This window comes from Prionailurus bengalensis, chromosome E1 (assembly GCF_016509475.1).
Source record: "Prionailurus bengalensis isolate Pbe53 chromosome E1, Fcat_Pben_1.1_paternal_pri, whole genome shotgun sequence".
NCBI classification, from domain to species: Eukaryota; Metazoa; Chordata; class Mammalia; order Carnivora; family Felidae; genus Prionailurus; species Prionailurus bengalensis.
Window position 1 is genome coordinate 26,215,587 of NC_057347.1, and position 19,907 is coordinate 26,235,493.

General features: G+C 35.9%; 1 protein-coding gene across 1 annotated transcript in view; it reads right to left on the bottom strand.

The window, feature by feature from the left end:
- Positions 1–19,907, bottom strand: part of BRIP1 (BRCA1 interacting helicase 1) — a 210,524-nt gene that overhangs the window by 74,229 nt on the left and 116,388 nt on the right.

The following is a 19,907-nucleotide window of genomic DNA, read 5'->3' on the forward strand; positions in this document are numbered from 1 at the left end:
AGAAAAATGGAAAAAGAAATAAATGCAAAGAACGTAGAAGTTAACAATAACTGTAAGAGCTGGAAAAAAAAGCCAATATTAGGATTATTATCATTAAAAAAATTTTTTTAACGTTTATTTATTTTTGAGACAGGGAGAGACAGAGCATGAACAGGAGAGGGTCAGAGAGAGGGAGACACAGAATCTGAAGCAGGCTCCAGGCTCTGAGCTGTCAGCACAGAGCCCGACGCGGGGCCAGAACTCATGGACCGCAAGATCATGACCTGAGCCGAAGTCAGCTGCCTAACCAACTGAGCCACCCAGGCACCCCAGGATTATTATCATTTAAACTGACCTGTTTTACCCACTTGTTCTATGCAAACAGTTCTATGCAATGTGGACCAGTTATTACATTGTAGGCAACAGGACATTACCCCAAATTCTCTAGAGAACAAAAAATTATTTTTATAAGATGACTTATTTCCTCAGAACTTCACCCTATCTATTTTCAGAAGTAAACTTAATAAGATCATAAGACAAAATTGTTATCACTGCTATAGTGTAAATGTTTGTGTCCCCCTCAAAATTCATATGTTGAACTCAACCCCAAAGATGATGGTATCATGAAGTGGGCACTGTGGGAGGTGATTAAGTCATGAGGGTGGAGCTTTCATGAATGACATGAGTGCTCTTATCCCACAGAGCTCCCAGCTCTTTCCATCATCTGAGACACAGCCAGAAGGCCCTAGCTACCAACCAGGAAGAGGGCCATCCTCCAACCTGATCTTGGACCTCCAGCCTCCAGAGCTGTGAAAAATAAATTTTTGTTGTTTATAAACTACCAAGTCTGCAGTATTTTGTTATAACAATTGGAACAGATTAAGAAAACCACTAATTGGTAAAACACCTCATTGTGTATTATATAATGATCAGGGTACCCTGATTAATAAAAAGAAAAATTCTCTGTTAACACCATACGATTTAGGTAAAAAAAAAAAAAAAAAAAGTAGGGCTATCATTAATCTAAAAGTCCTTTTTGAGTGCCTCAAGGATTGGCTATTAAAATTTGCTTTTTGAATATGCACTGTTTCTGAATCAGTCTCTCATTAGTGCTAGGAACTATTAAATCTTGTGACAGTATTCAGAGCTACAGTGTCTATGGGAGAGTCAAACCAAGTCTTCAACTGAAAAGACAAGACTATTATAAAGTTGATAATGCTCAGAATAATATATTAATTTGTTTACATTTTCTATTGAATACCAGTTTAGAAGAGGATATAAATATCCTAAGAATGTAAAACCAGATAAAATGTGTCATGAATTTGTGTAATTACTGATACTTAATGGAATTTAATCTAATGATATACTGTTTTCTGTCATCTGAAAACATAGCTAGCATTTCATCTCTGATTCCTTGATCTTGAGATAATCACTGTCAGTACATTATGTTTTTAACATTCAAGATCTGAGGAATAACTCTTACTTGAGGGAGATCATCAAGTTGGTAATTCCAAAATATATTCCATAAAATCTATTTAAGAAGGCAATTTGAGAAATAACAAAGAAATTAGTTCAATGTACAACATTTACCTCCAAAGAAATTCCCATTATATAGAAAAGAATTTAGAACATCAAAGAGTCACAATTTAGAAAATGTCTAACAAAAGTTTAAAAAATTTCAAAGCAGATATGATATAAGCAAAATTTCAAAATTTGTTATAATGAATGAAGAAAAAAGTCTACTGCTTTTTTGGATTCTAAAAACTTCAAAAATTTATGGACAATGAAAATACCCACATATCTGTAAATAAATCACGAATACTGTAATTAAAAAGTACAAAATGCACTATCAATCACTTCAGGAAACTTCTGTGGCAAATACAAAACAAACTGTCTATGTTATTGGGTCTTTAAAAAATTATTTGCAAAATAAGCCTGTTAAAGTTTGTTGATATATCTGAAGGAACTTTTAGTTCTAAAGCTCTTTAATTCTATTAAATTTTTAAAACTGAATTGTCAGTACATAATATTTACATATAAGATTATAATTTCAGAGAATAGGAAAGAACAAAAATGGAAAAGGTGGGACACACAAAGATAGGATATTTATTTCTAGGTTTGCATTAGGGTTGAAAAGCTTTACTGGTAATGCAAATCTTATAACTAGGGCCAATTTTTTTCCCTACATAGAAACCATTCAAATGTGCTTAAATTGAAAAGGAAGAACTATTTTTTTCCAGAAAAAAATTTATGCAATTTGACACCTATCAGCCTTTCCAAACTGCCATACCAGTTAAAGCCAAGTACAGAGAAATATTTTGGGCAACTCAAGCAAAGATGAGGCAGGTAAGACACAAATAACTGAGCATAACTAGGAGAACACTTAGTCAGAAATTTGCTTTTCAGTTGAATCTACTTTTAGTAAGTGTTGGTGAGAATATGTAGAATTGGAACTCTCATATACTGCAGTGAAAATGGTGCAGGTGTTTTGGAAAGAAGCTCTAAACATAGAGCTACCATATGACCCAGCAATTACGCTCATAATTAAATACCCAAGAGAAATGAAAACATATGCCTACACAAAAACTTGTACATAAATGTTCATAGCAGCATTATTCATAATATCCCTAAGTAGAAACAATCCAGATACCTTTCAAGAGATGACTAGATAAATAAAGCATGGTATATTTGTGCACTGGAATATTATTCAGCCATAAAAATGAAGTACTGATACATGCTATAACATGGATGAACTTGGAAAACAATATACAGCCAACCCTTGAACAACACAGGTTTTAACTGTGTAGATTCACTTATATAAACAGATTTTTTTCTGTTTCAATACAGTACAGTACCATGTATATCTTTTCTCGTCTTTATGATTTTCTCTAGCTAACTTTATTCTAAGAATATAGAATATAATACATATCAACTGTTATATGTTATCAACTATTTGTGTTAATATATGTTAATCAACTGTTAATGTTATGGTAAGGCTTCTGGTCAACAGTAAGCTATTAGTAATTAAGTTTTGGGGGAGGCAAAAGTTACACACAGATTTTTGACTCTGCAGGGAGTTAGTGCATTGTTCAAGGGTCAACTATACCAAGTGAAAGAAGTAAGACACAAAGGATCACATCCTATACAATTACAATATGTAAGTTCCAGAATAGGTTAATGCATACAGACATAAAGTAAATCAGAAGTTGCCTATGGCTGGGGAAAGGAGAAAGTTCGAGGGAAAATGGAGACTGATTACTAATGGGCATGGAGTGATGAAAATTTTCAAATATAGTGGTGGATTACTTGCAGAACTTTGTGAATCGGATAAAAACCACTGAATTTACACTTTAGGTGAAGTGAGCTGTCTGTAAATTATATCACAATAAAGATGTCACATTGAAAAAATAGTAAGTGGGACACAGAACTTCCAAATCACTATGATGAAAAAGGACAAAAGCCCATATCGATTGAATAAGGTAAACAAAAGGGGAAAACAGGTAAAAGAAGGCACAATATAAGGTGGTAGAAAATATGTCCAAATGTGCCCAGAATCAAAGCAAACACAAATGAATTTAACTTATTAAAACTGAGACACTCAGATTGTCTGGAAAAAAGGCAGAGAGGAAGGGAGGGAGGGAAGAAGTGGGGAGAGAGAAAGAAAAACTCATCCATTTGTTGTTTATAAATAGAGACATTTAAAATTAAACCGCACAGAAATCTTGAAGATACGGAAGAAGAAATGCAATGCAAATGCCAAAAGAAATCAGGTAAATCACAGTCATGAAAAAACAGACTTCAAAGCATAAAGTTTTCTAATAAATATACATTCCATATAGTTAAAAAGTGCTGGGGCGCCTGGGTGGCTCAGTCGGTTAGGCGTCCGACTCGGCTCAGGTCATGATCTCGCGGTCCATGAGTTTGAGCCCCGTCGGGCTCTCTGCTGACAGCTCACCCTGGAGCCTGTTTCAGATTCTGTGTCTCCCTCCCTCTCTGACCCTCCCCCGTTTGTGCTCTGTCCCTCTCTGTCTCAAAAATAAAGGTTAAAAAAAATTTTTTTAATAAAAAAAAATGCATCCACTAAAAAGATGTAACAGTCATGAATCTTTTTTTTTTTTAGGTTTATTTATTTATTTTGAGAGAGACAGAGAATGCATGAGCACAGGAGGGGCAGAGAGAAAAGGAAAGAGAGAGAATCCCAAGTAGGCTCTCTGTGCTACCAACACAGAACCCAACACAGGGCTTGAATCCACAAAACTGTGAGATCATGATCTGAGCTGAAACCGAGAGTCAGATGCTTAACCAACTGAACCACCCAGGCACCCCTGTCCTGAATCTATATGCACTTACAACATAGTTTCAAAATAAAGAAAAGAAAAGCTAACAAGAAATACAAGGATAAACTGATCAATTGCCTAAATACTATAGAGGATTTCAACATACCTCACTCCCAATGGGACAAAATTAGTAAGAATACACAAGATTGAAGTTTATAAGAATCATCGACCTTGCTCTAATATATGTAGAGAACTTAGTGCTAAATGGAAAATAATGATTCTTTTCAAACATGGAACAATACATGTAAAGTCACAAAGAACATAGCAATAAATTTTTAAAATCTGGAATTGTACAGATTCACTGGAAATGAGTATTAACAGAAAGGTCTTCTATATCAAAACAAAATAAAATTTATCGACATAGAAATAGGAAAAAATTTTTTTCCATACAATTTCTAGGTTCAAGAGGGAAAAAAATTTAAAACATTTGGCTATCCTAGGTCTTTTCCGTATAAATTTTAAAATCAGCTTCTCCAATTCTACAAAAATGTCAATAGTAGCATTATTTAAACAGCAAAATAACCAAAAACACTGATTAAAGGTAATATATAAATTGTTTCATATTCATACAATAGATAAGCAATAAAAATAACTTCTACCATGGATTAGTGAAAAAAGGCAAATGGCAGAAAATTATATACCATTCCATTTTTTAAAAGCTCAAAAAAAAAGCAAAATTAAGTAACATTGTTTAGGAATACATATGTATTGTGGAATACATATGAATGTGGTAAGACCATTTTTTTAAAAAAATGAATAATTACAAACTTCAGGACAAATATTAACTCTATGGGGGTAGGCAAAGGGATGGGATTGAGAAGGGGCATCCACATAGCTTTAAATGTAATATTTAGTTCTTAAGTGAAGTTTTCGATGTTTTCATTTTATTAATATACTTCATAACTCACATATACATTACATGTGCTCTTATATAAATATGAAATATTATATAATGACTATGAAAATGAAGCAAGATGTATTTCTTTCACATGTTTTTACTTTTTAGTAATACCAGGGAGTGGGGATGGAGGGTAAAGATAAGGAAATAAACAATAAACATATTTAGCTTCTACAATGTGGCTGAAGCATAAAAAAATCTAAGGATAAAGAGGCAACATCATAGGAAAGGTACCTGCCTGCATACACTTACATTTCAGTGACAGAATATTATAATCCCAAAGATGCAGAATCAATATGGTCTGAAACTACAAAATTTGTATCTATAGGTTGCTCCTCTATATGCTATATTCATACATCCAACACCCTGGTCAAATTCACCAGTTAGACCTCAAAGGCACCTGAAATGTTTCATACAAGATCAAATTTACAACATTCTAATGCTGCTTATTTCAATAAAGGATATCACCATTCACTGAGTTGCCTTTGCTAGAACACTGAGTCATCCTTAACAATTCCCTCTCCTTCTCATTGCCCATATACAATCTATTACAAATCCTCTCTGAATTTTTGTTTTCTATCTCTCCATATCTAAAACCACCACCCCAGTCTAAGCTATTAAAATCATTTGAAAAACTACTCCAATAATCTCCTAACTAGATTTTCTATTTCTTTTTTTAAATTTTTTTTAATGTTTGTTTATTTTTCAGAGAGAGAGATAGCAGTAGAGGGGCGGAGAGAGAGGGAGACACAGAATCTGAAGCAGTCTCCAGGCTCTGAGCTGTCAGCACAAAGCCCAATGCAGGGCTTGAACTCACGGACCGTGAGACCATGAGCTGAAGTCAGACACTTAACCGACTGAGCCACCCAGGTGTCCCTGGATTTCCTATTTCTTATCTATCACTCTTAGGTTGTTACATTTCAGCCAGAGAATATTTTCAAAACACAAATTTTATCACAACATCCACTCACATCTCCACTTTGAAAACTCAATAAAGTGTATATCAACAAACTCTCCTTGCCCTCATGGAAACTTTGATTCAATAGCAATACATGGACCAATTACTTTTGTGAGAAATCCGGAAAACAGTTAAGAGGCTCTCGCTCCTAGATGACTGTGAAACCAGCTGCAAAGAAGGTAGAAAAATTTGTGGCACCACTGCCTTAGTCCCTCTCCCCAGCTCAGTATGGTGTGAGTCAGGGAAAACTTCCAACTCCTGGCTTTTCCCCAAGGACGGAAAGAGAAAACTGAAACATACATCCAATGTACAGACTATTAGGGGGCTACCCAGGGTACTGGTTTCTGTCTTACCTAAATCTAAGCACTGATAGGAAATGGTGCTGGGTTGGGGACCACTGGGCACAAAGGCTAAAGTTTAGCCTAGCATGCACTCACTCACCATAGTCTCTCCCCACTGGCTCAAGTCTTAATTAAGGGGGAAAAAAACCCAACTCCCAATTTCTTCAGGGGAAGGAAACAGTTGGGACCATATATTCAATGTTCCACTTTCTCAGGAAGCTACCTGAAGGACTGGTGGTTTCTGTGCACATGTCTCAGAGCACTGACAAGACCCTAGATGACATACCCTAGCATACCCTAGCTAGCATACCTTATCTAGCATACCTTAGATGACAGGGGACCACTGAGAACAAAAGAGAGCTAGGAAGCTTGGTGCCACTCCAGAGGACTAGCAGTACAGCAGACAGACCAAGACAGCTTGGTGGTCTCCTGGATGGGGAGTAGAGAAGAGTGGACTATGTGTACAATATTCCACTGGGAAGGCATGCTGCCCGAGGGGCTGGTTTCTGTCTTGCCTGACTCAGAGAGCTGATGGGACCTGACATACTCTAAAGGCCTGGGGGCTGCTGAAAACAAAAGAGAGCTGGGGGTGGCTTACAGCACTCCACAGAACCTGTAGTACCATAGACTAAAACCAGAGGGAAGAACAAATTACGAGCTCTTGGAAAAAAATGGGAAAATACCTCTAATTAGGGATCTATACATATGATTCTAGAGAAGAACATCCATAGGAAAGGTTTGGGAAGTCCCCAGAATCTGTAGCTACAAAGCCAGTCCATAATTTTTTTTTTCAAATGGGTAGATATAAAGGAACAAAATAAACCCCAGGAATCAACCATAAAGAAATGGAAGTTATGAATTACCTGATAAAGAATTCAAAATAACCATTATAAAGATGCTAAATAAGCTCAGGAAAATGACATATAAACAAAATGAGAATTTCAAAAGAGAAACTGTAAAAAAGAACCAAACAAATTTTAGAGCTGAAGAATATAGTAGCTGAAAACTTCACTAAAGAGATTCAACAGCAGACTTGATCAATCAAAATAAAGAATCAGTGAACCTGAAGACAGGTCATTTAAAATTATGTCGTTGGAGAAGTAAAAAAAAAAAAAAAGAAAAAGAGTGAATAAAGCCTAGGGTATTTATAGGACACCATTAAGCAAACAAATATACACATATGGGGGTCCTAGAGGGAGAAAAAAAGTGAGAAGGGGGTACAAAGTTTAATTAAAGAATTAATAGCCAAAAATTTCCCAAATGGGGGGTAGGGTTGAGAAATGGACATCCAGCTTCAAGAAGTCAACAGACACCAAATAGGATGAAAACAAAGAAGGTCACACTGAGATACATTGTAAATAAATGTATCAAAAGTCAGAGACAAAAGAGAATTCTGAAAGTAGCAAAAGCAAAACAACCCCCCCCCCATAAAACTATGAGTGGATTTCTCAGGAGAAATCTTGTAGGCTAGAAGGGGGTAGAATGATATATATGAAATGCTGAAAGAAAACAAACTACCAACCAAGAACAAAATATCCAGTAAAGCATGAAGGTGAGATAAAGACTTCCCCAGAATAACAAATTATTCCCCAGAATAACAAAAACTGAGGGAGTTTGTTTCATTGCCCCTAGACTTGCCTTATAAGACATATTAAAGAGAGTCCTTCAAGTTTAAATAAAGATGCTAGACAGCAACACAAAACCATAAAAAATGACTTTTAAGTGAACTGTTAAAGAGACAAAGATATTATATATTGAAGTGTCAACGCATGAAGATGTGATTATAAACATATAAATGCCTAAACGCAGAGCCCCAAAACATATGAAACAAAAACTGACAGAATAGAGAAATAAACAGTTGCACAGCAACAGTAGGAGACTTCAATACCCAATTTCAATAATCAACAAAACAACCACACAGAAGTTCAGTAAAGAAAAAAGAGGACTTGAAAAACACTGTAAAATAATTGGCCTAACACATATATAAAGAACATTCCATCCAACAAAGTAGGAATACACATTCTTTTCAAGTACATGTGGAACATCCTCTAGGATAGACCATAGATTAGGTCACAGTAGAAGTCATAATAAGTTTTTAAAAGACTGAGTGGCTTTTTTGACAATCATGAAATGAAACTAGAAATCAGTAACAGAAGGAAAATTGAGGGGCCCCTGGGTAGCTCAGTCAGTTGAGTGTCGAACTCTTAATTTCTGTCCAGGTCATGATCTCACAGTTGTAGGATGGAGCCCTGTATCAGGCTCCACACTGAGCATGGAACCTGTGTAAGACTCTCTCTCCCTCTGCTCCTCTTCCCTGCTTGAGCTCTCTAAAATTAAAAAATAATTAATAAATAAATAAATAAATAAATAAATAAAAGGAAAATTGAATAAAAGGAAATCTTCACACATATGTGGAGATTAAATAATATACTATTACAATTTTTCTAAATGTTTATTTATTTTTGAGAGAGAGAGAGAGACAGAGAGACAGAGAGACAGAGAGCACAAGCAGAGGAGGGGAAAGGAGAGAGGGAGACACAGAATCCAAAGCAGGCTCCAGGCTCCAAGCTGTCAGCACAGAGCCCAATACAGGGCTTGAACTCATGAACCGCAAGATCATGACCTGAGCCAGTCAGATGCTCAACCAACTGAGCCACTCAGGTGTCCCTAAATAATATACTCTTAAATAACTACTGGATCAAACTAGAAATCAGAAATCACTAAGGAAATTAGAAAATATCTTCAGACACATGAAAACAAAAATACAAAAACGGCAAAACCTATGAGATATAATGAAACAGTGCTATGAAGGATATTTATAGCCATAAACACATACATTAAAGAGCTCAAATTAATCTTAACTGTACATCTTAAAAAACTAGAAAAAGAATAGCAAGTTAAACTAAAAACTAACAGAAGGAAATAAAAAAATAAAGAGTAGATAAAAAATAAATGAACTGGAGAATAGAAAAAATTGAGAAATGAAAGTTGGTTCTTTGAAGATCAACAAAATTGACAAATCTTTGATAGACTGACTAAGAAAAAAAAGGGAGACTAAAATGACTACAACCACAAAAGAAAGTAGAGACATAACTACCAATTTTACAGAAATAAAAAGGACTATAAAACAATACTATGAACAAAAAACCAAATTGGATAATCTAGATATAATGAATAAATTCTTAGATACACATGATCTATGAAACTGAATCATAAAGAAAAGAAAATGTAAATAGATCTGTAACAAGTAAGGAGATTGAATCAATAATCAAAAACCTCCCAAAGAAAAAGCTCTGGATCAGATAGCTTCACTGGTGAATTCCATCAAAGATTTAAAGAAGAATTTATATATATATATACATACACACACACACACACACACACACGTGTATGTATATATGTATATATTCCCATATACTTAATTCCATATATATGTATATATATGAAATTAATAGCAATCCTCTTCACTCCCTGAAGGAGAGTGAAGGAGAACTGAAGGAGAACACGTCCTAATTTATTCTAGAGGTCAGCATTATCCTGATACCAAAGGCAGACAAAGATACCACAAGCAAAGAAAGCCACAGGCCAATATCCCTTATAAATACTAATGTTAAAATCCTCAACTAATACTAGTAAGCAAAATTTAGCAACATACAAGAAGTATTATATATCATGACCATTTGGGATTTACTCCTGGAATGCAACGTAATGCACTAATAAAAATCAATGTAATGCACTACACTAACAGAATGGAGGAAAAAAATACACATTTCAATTGATGTATAAAAAGCATTTGACAAAATTTAACATCTTTTCATGATAAAACTGCTCTAACTAGGAATCAAAGAAAATTTCCTAAACATATCAAAGGTCTTTTATGAAAAGTTAACTTTTATGAATACCTAACTTTTTGAATACCTAACATCATAGTCAATTTAGGTGACTAACCTAAAGCTTTCCCCCTAAAATTAGAAACAAGATAAGGAGGCCCCCAACTTCACCACTTCTATGAAACAGAGCAATAGGCATAAAAACAAAGAAAGGGTATTCAAATTGGAAAAGAAGTAAAACTATCTCTGTTACAGATGCCATGGTCTTATATCTAGAAAATATATATATCAAAGAATACACATCAACCCTGACCCCCCAACCCCCCCCCCAAAAAAAACCCTGTTACAGCTAATAAATTAAATCAGCCAAGATGCAGGATACAAAATCAACATGCAAAAATTGGTTTTATTTCTATACACTAATAACTATAAAAGGAAATGAAGAAACAAATTCCATTCACAATAGCATCAAAAAGAATAAAATACTTAAGAATAAGTTTAACTAGGGGTGCCTGGGTGGCTCAGTCGGTTAAGTGTCTGACTCTTGGTTTCAACTCAGGTCATGACTCATGGTTTCATGAGTTTGAGCCCTGCATCTAGCTGATGGTGTGGAGCCTGCTTGGGAATTTTCTCTCTCTCTCTCTCTCTCTTCCTCCCTCCTTCCCTCTCTCTGTCCCTCTCCAGCTCATGCTGTCTCTCTCTCTCAAAAATAAACTTAAAAAAAAAAGAATAAATTTAATCAAAGGGTGAAAGACTTGTATACTCACAACTACAAAACACTGTTGAAAGAAATCACAGAAACATAAATAAATGAAAAAACATGCCATGTTCATGGACTGGAAGACTTAATATTGTTAACATGACAATACTACCCTCCAAAGAGATTTATATTCAATGCAATCCCTACCAAAATCCCAACCTTTCCTTCCCGGAAATATAAAAACCTTAAAATTCACAAGGAATCTTAAAAAAAAAAAAAAAAAAAAACATTGGAGGACTCACATTTCCTAATTTCAAAAACTTAATACAAAGCAACAGCAATCAAACAGTGGGACACTGGCCTAAGGACAGACATACAGACCAATGGAATAGAACAGAGAGCTAGAAATAAGCTGTCACATATATGGTCAATTGGTTTTCCACCAGGATACTAAGACCATTCAATGGACAGAATTTTTTTAACCAATCAAAAAAATGGATTTAAAAATGAATTCTTAGATATGACATCAAAAACACAGTGAACAAAAGAAAAATATAGATATATTCAACTTCATCTAGATTTAAAAACTTTTATGCATCAAAGGATACTATCAAGAAAGTGAAAAGATAGTCCACAGGAGAAAATATTTGCAACTCATTTATCTGATAAGGGATTAATATCCAGAAAATATAAAGAACTCCTGTAACTCAAAAACAATCCAATTCAAAAATGGGCAAAGAACTTGAATAGACATTTCTCCAAAGAAGATACAGAGAATGAATAAGCACATGAAAAGATGCACAACTTCACTAATAATTAGGGAAATGCAAATCAGAACTACAATGAGACACCACTTCATAACCATTAGGATGGCTACTATAAAACAAACCAACAAACAAACAAAACCAGAAAATAGTTGCTGCAAGGATATAGAGAAACTGGTATCTTTGTACACTGCTGGTGGGAATGTAAAGTGGGATAGCCACTGTGTAAGTTTGGCAGTTCCTCGAAGAGTTTATAAACATAAAATGACCATATGATTCAGCAAATTCCACTCCTGGGATATATCACCAAAAGAAGTGAAGGCAAAAAACTCAAACAGATAGTTGTACATCAGTGTTCATAACAGCATTATTCACAATAGCGATAAGCTGGAAACAACTCAAACATCCATCAACAGATGAATGGATAAACAAAGTAGGATATCCATACAATGGAATATTCAGCCATAAAAAAGAATAAAATTGTGATACATGCTACAATGTACATAAACCTTGAAAACATTATGGTAAGTGAAATAAGGCAGACACAAAAGAATATTTTATGATTCCATTAAAATTTTTTTAAGTGTTTATTTATTTTTTGGGAATGCAAGCCGGTACAGCCACTCTGGAAAACAGTATGGGGGCTCCTCAAAAAATTAAAAATAGAACTACCCTATGACCCAGCAATTGCACTACTAGGTATTTATCCAAGGGATACAGGTGTGCTGTTTCAAAGGGACACATGCACCCCCATGTATACAGCAACACTATCAACAATAGCCAAAGTATGGAAAAAAACCAAAAGTCCATTGATGGATGAATGGATAAAGAAGATGTGGCATATATACATATGTATACACATGGATACACATATACATATACATACATACATACATACATACATACATACAATGGAGTATTACTCGGCAATCAAAAAGAATGAAATCTTGTCATTTGCAACTACGTGGATGGAACTGGAGGGTATTATGCTAAGTGAAATTTCAGTCAGAGAAAGACAAATATATGACTTCACTCGTATGGGGACTTTAAGAGACAACAGATTAACATAAGGGAACGGAAACAAAAATAATATAAAAACAAGGAGGGGGACAAAGCATAAGAGACTCATAAATATGGAGAACAAACTGAGGGTTACTGGAGGGGATGTGGGAAAGGGGATGGGCTAAATGGGTAAGGGGCATTAAGCAATCTACTCCTGAAATCACTGTTGCACTACATGCTAACTAATTTGGATGTAAATTAAAAAAAAATAAAATTAAGTATTATGTTTAAAAAAATGTTTATTTATGAGAGAGACACAGAGCATGAACGGGGGAGGAGCAGAGAGAGGGAGACACAGAATCTAAAGCAGGCTCCAGGCTCTGAGCTGTCAGCACATTAGCCCGACACAGGGCTCAAACCCACAAACCGTGAGATCATGATCTGAGTGCAAGTTGGACGCTTGACCGACTGAGCCACTCAGGCACCCCCTATGATTCCATTTTTTATGAATGGAATAGATAGATTCATAAAGAAAGTAAGTAGAACAGGAGTTGCCAGGGCTTGGGGAGAGGAGAAAATGAAGAGTTATAGTTTAATAAATACAGAGTTTCTAGATTTGTAATGATGAAAATGTTTTGGAAACAGCAGTGATGTTGTACTATATTATAAATGTACTCAACAACATGGAATTGTATACTTTAAAAACAGTTAAACAGCAGGGGCACCTGGGTGGCTCAGCTCATTAAGTGTCTGACTCTTGATTTCAGATCAGGTCACAATCTCATGGTTCGTGAGTTTGAGCCCTGCTTGGGATTCTCTTTCCCCCTTTCTCTCTGCCCCTACCCCACTTATGCATGTGAGCTCTCTCTCTCTCTCTCTCAAAATAAATACACTTTTTAAAAAATGGTTAAACAGCAAATTTTATGTTATATGCTTTTCACACCACCATTTTAAAAATTGAAGAAAAAAAAAAAACCCACACCTACACAAAAACAAATACTACACAGGAGTGTCAATGAATAAATTAGTAACATGTGAATCAACAAAGATGAACACAAAGCTATAAAAATTACAGAGGGGTGCCTGGATGGCTCAGTGGGTTAAGCATCCAACTCTTGGTTTGGGCTCAGGTTGTGATTTCACTGTTTATGAGATCCAGCTCTGTGCTGGGCTCTGTACTGATAGCGCGGAGCCTGGTTGGTCTTCTCCTTCTCCCTCTCCCTCTGCTCCTCTCCCACTCATGCACAAGCACTCTCTCTCTCAAAATAAATAAACTTTAAAAAACAAAGCAAATTACAGACAGATAACAAATGATTTCATTCATATGAAGTTCAAAAACAATATATTATTTAAGCATGTAAATATACACACACATATACATACTATCTTTAAAAATGTAAAACTATTATCCCTTGAGATGGAAGGATATGATTGTGAAGGGGTATGTGTGTTATTCTAACGTTAAGAGTAATGTTCTATTTCTTAAGTTGGTGGTAGATATGCCAATGTCAATTTTATTGTTTAAAATGTGTATGTTCCCCTGAAAGACAGATACCATATGTTTTCACTCATATGTGGATCCTGAGAAACTCAACAGAAGACCAGGGGGATGGAGAAGGGGGAGAAAAAAAAAAAAGTTACAGACAGGGAAGGAGGCAAAACATAAGAGAGTCTTAAATACTGAGAATAAACTGAGGGTTGATGGGGGGTGGGGGGGAGGGGAAAGTGGGTGATGGGCATTGAGGAGGACACCTGTTGGGATGAGCACTGGGTGTTGTATGGAAACCAATTTGACAATAAATTTTATATAAAAAAAATAAAATGTGTATGTTTGTTTTATATATTTCATATGAAGGCAAAGGCCCATCCAAGGATTATACAGGGAAGTGTACTTTATTAAACTCACTGTTGTATTCCTATAAGTGGCCTATAAGTTCATAGTTCTTTAAATACTCTCATTAGCCTAACATCATACTCATTCCCTCATTTTTCAATAAACTGAATAAACTGTTTGACATTAATCAATAAATTGGATGAACTCTGAATAAATTTACTTTATATTTACATGTGAGTCATGATTTTACCTTTTTGAAAATTATACTGTAGAGAAAGAAAAGTGAGCAAGTTACAAAAATATTTAAAATGAAATATAAGATTGGATATGACAAGGGGGAGAAGGTTCATAGATGACCCCGATTATATGATTAGTCCAAATACAGATTATGGTACCATTCACTCATACAAGCAACACTGGAAAAGGACCAAGATTGGGAAGAAAGATCACAACTTTTTTGCCTTTGAGATACTCATATTGACATGTTTATCTGTCAGTTCAATATACGGCTGTGCGTGATGCTGTGATTTATAATAAATATATATTTTGGTTTGTATCCCTGTTTCTGGCACACAGCTCCTAAAACCCTTGGAATTTCCTAAGCAATAAGAGCTGTAGGGGTATCTTTTGTTCCAGTTCCTAAAATAGCTCCAGAACCATAAAGGTGAAATTATGTATTCATAACAAGCCTCTTCAACTACACCTGAGTATATGTTAATTAGATGATTTCTGGACAGCCCCCAGGTAAGGATGGCAGCTGGTTGCAGGAAGGGGGAGAAGAACCAACCATGTGATTAGAAGGTTGGCACTTTCAGCCTCTACCTCCAACTTCCAGGGAGGGGAGAGGGGCTAGAGGATGAATCAATTGACAGCAGCCAATGATTTAATCAACCATGCCTATGTAATAAAGCCTGCATTAAACCCAAAAGGAAAGAGTTCAGAGAGCTTCTAGGTTGGTGAATGCATCACATGCTGCAGGGTGGTATACCTCAGATCCATGTGAACAGAAGCTCCTCTGTTTGGGACCTTTCTACACCTCACCTCATATAGCTCTTCATCTGGCTATTCATCTGTATCCTTTATATCGTTTATTATAAACTGGTAAACATAAGCCAATGTTTCTCTGAGTTCTACAAACCACTCTAGCAAATTAACTGAACCTGAGGAGGGAGTGGTGGGTACCTCTAATTTACAGCCAGTCAGTCAGAAATACAAATTAACAATCTGGACCTGAGACTGGTGTCAGAGTGGGGGCAATCTTGTGGGACTGAACCTTTAACCTAGGGAATCTGATGCTCTGTCTCTAGGCAGCAAGTGTCAGAATTAAGTTAAACTGTAGTCTGATGCTGCCTCTAGGTAGACAGTGTCGGAATTAAGTTAAACTATATAGGACAACCACACACCTCGTGTCAGAAGTAAAGGTGTATTATAGCAAATTACCAAGAGGAGGCACACAAGAAGTGAGTTTTCTCTTTAGAATGTGGTAGAGGAGAGGGGAGAATTGGATGCGAAATCAGGAAACCAAGACAACCGATGTAACTAAAATAATGAACACAGATGTGACTGACTAGCAGGAGAGTACAAATACAGAAAAAAGCCCAGCAAGAAAACCTCCCTTCCTCCCTTTCTATCACATTGGACATCCAATTCATCAGCAAATCCTGCCAGCACTACTTTCAAATCATATCTAGATTCCAAACACTGCTACCACAGCAGTCCAAGCCACCATCTATCATAGGAGATATTACAGTAGACTCCTACATAGTCACCCTGCTTCTTCTATGTAATCTCTGACAGGCCTTCTAGAACCATCCACGTAAAATTCTAAACCACTTTTCCCCACTCCCCCAAGAGTCTCATTTTCCCCTTCTTGGCATTTTTTACCATGATCTGTACTGGTCCACTCAGGCTACTATAAGAAAATACCACATAATCATTTTGTTATAGACACATGGAATCAAATAATCACATTGATGGGATGTCAACAATTTACATAGGTTATATCAACAATATCTCAATGAAGATGGAAAAAAAATACCACAGAGTGGCTTAAACAGAAACTTATTTCTCAGAGTTCTGGATGCTGGGAGGTTCAAGATCAAGATGCTGGCTGACATAGTTCCTGGTGAGGCTCTCTTCTAGGCTTGTAGACAGACATCTCACTGAGTCATCATATCACTTTTCCTCTGCTCAGATTGCAGAGAAGAGAGCAAGATTTCTGGTATCTATTCTTATAAGGACACTACTACTACTAGATCAGGGCTCCATCCTTATGACCTCATTTAACCTTAATTACTTCCTTAGAGACCCCATCTCCAAATACAGGGAGTTAGGGCTTCAATACATGAATTTGGGGTTGGGGGTGGGGGGACACAAACATCTAGTCCATGACATCATCTAATATGTTAGTTTATCTTTTCTGTGTGTCCGGTTTATTTTCTGTCTTTCATCCCTGGAATATAACCTCTACAAGGACAATGACCTTTGTTTGTTTTGCTCAGTTGATTGTCCAGTACCTAGAACAGTACCTGACACACAGAAAGTACTCAGTAAGTATTTTTTGAATGAATTCAATAAATGAATGAAAAACGGAAGGTCCAAGATAATGGAAGGTCAGAGAGGGGTGTAAGAAGGGGAAAAAAAATCCTGTACAATCCAGTGCCAACGGCCTTAATAAAGGAAGAGTATTCAAGTGATTTGTCACATGTTGATAAAGATGAAAGGGAAAGGGCGATATATGTCAAAAGCCATGAGCTCAGAGACTAGAACTTTTGTTGGTGAGTTTTTTCCTCTCTCTTTACAGGTATCTCTTTTCCCCACATCCTTCCCTCTCTCTCTCCCTCCTTCTTTCCTTCCCTTCCGTCCTTCAGAAAAAAATGGAGATGTAAAGATTTAGAAAAAGCAATGGAGAGTAAATAGGGTATCACCTGAGTTACTACAGAGGAAACATAGTCACAACATGAAAGAGTTAATGAAGAAATGACACGTCCTCTGGGTATATGCAGATTTTAGTTTAGTTAAGGAAACACAAGGAACACTGTGAAAAAGAGGGAATTTGATAATTGTGAGACAACATTTTCACAGAACATAATGTATTCATGTTAATCTCTTCAGTGGAGGTTTTAAAAAAAGTATCTTAAAAGCCTTCTGTTAAAGATTATACAGAAGGGGTGCTTGGGTGGCTCAGTCAGTTGAGCGTCCGACTTTGGCTCAGGTCATGATCCCACAGTTTGTGGGTACGAGCGCCGCATCGGACTGTGCTGACAGCTCAGAGCCTGAAGCCTGCTTTGGATTCTGTGTCTCCCTCTGTGCCCTCCCCTGCTCACACTCTGTGTCTCTGTCTCTCAAAAATAAATAAAGATTTAAGAAAAAAAAAAAAAGATTACACAGTGGCTACATGCACATGGAGTAGTAGCTCTATAGCAAAAACATAATGATTATTTTGGTGAAAATGGTCTGAAGCAAATTTTCAGTTTTAGATAACAGAATATTTAGATATATAGCTTTTCCATTCTCACTGCAGGTGACACTCAAATTATCCATTTATACATCTTAATTACTCCCCCCGCCCCTGCTGCCAGAAAAATCATTTGGATAACTAAAGACACACATTACTCAGTTGATTTTTAAATTCTCTTAAGTATCCCAACTACGCACCTAAAAATCAAATAACTTAAGAGGAAAAAAACACTGACACAGAGTCATCTCTGTCATAGTTCACTTAGCTTATAAAAAACAAATACTATTCACATACAGACTAGCTCATATATAATAATATACAGATGACTTAATCTATTAACTGAAGTTCACATCACTTGGATTTGGTAACCTCATTTTTTTTTAGTCAGATCTCACAAATTAAAGGACACTTTGGAATGTTTATGCTTTAGCTGGATATTGTTATTTTACTTTTCCAAGCTTCTTAAATAGTATCTCACTAGGGAGGCAATAAGTTAGAATGCAACCTAGTGGGGAAATTCTGCATTTGCTCAATGTCTATTGCTTTTACACAGTTCCAGATGTCCGTACATTAATAATGTTCTAACTCAAAGCCTCTTTTTGAAACTTTAGAAAGTGTAAATTGCATTAAGACCTCTTTGCCCTCATTAATGGTATTGTTACAATCCCAGTCCTCTGGAAAATGTTTTTTGGCATGTGTTTAACTTTATAATATTGCCATTTACTCACTTTAATAGCCAGTACTCAAGTCTTAATGCTTTTAATAGGCCCGCCTAAACAGACTACCATCTTTTGTAATCTTTTTCACATAATTTATTTCATAGGTAAAGCCTGTCATATTTTCCATCTGAGGAGGATTCTTCACTATTCATTCCATGAGGTACTAATACTAAAGAAATATTTACTTTCTTTTACTCAGTGTATATGTGCCTATCTATAGATGACACATGTTAGAAATAAAGTGCAGTTCCCTTTATATTTTTTAAGTTTATTTATTTATTTTGAGAGAGAGAGAAATCATGTGCAAGGGAGCAGGGGAGGAGCAGCAGAGAGAGAGAGAGAGAGAGACAGAGACAGAAAGAATCCCAATCAGGCTCCGTGCTGTCAGTGTAGTGGCTGAGTGGGGCTTGATCTCACAAACTGTGAGCTCATGACTTGATGCGAAATCCAGAATCTGGACGCTTAACCAACTAAGCCATCCAGGCACACCTAGTTTCTTTTAAATAGAAATAAAAAAGGAAAATAAAGTAGTGGTATTTTCTACAACTTTTATAGTAAAAATAGGCATATCCTATTCAAATGTAAAATGTAAGAAAACCAAAAATATAAATACCTATTAAACTCTAGCTATTTGGTGAGATTTGACTCAGCAACGTCAGCTCAAGAGACTGGGTTATATTTCAGGATCAAATTTTCAACGCATATAGAAGTAGTCAGAAAAGCGTAAGGAAGAATATGGAGAAATACTGTCCCAAGTGAGAGTAAGTAAGATCCCTTGTAGCTATTGGCTATCTAAATGGAAATGAAAGGTCCTACAGTCCTCTCTGACAAAGCATTTCCTCCCATAAATTTGTTAAGAGTGAGGACTCTGAAAATGTTAGAGCTGCACTACTGATACTGCAGCAGTCATTTATTAATACATTCTGATAAAAGTACACAATTATTTACAATGTAAAAAATTTCAAATAAAATGGAATTTCAGAAATAACTCATACATTTCCTCACAACAATCTACTTGGTTGAAATCTCTTAAAAGAAAACCAATGGTTATTTATGTATGCAACAAATTATTAGTTCTCTAAAAT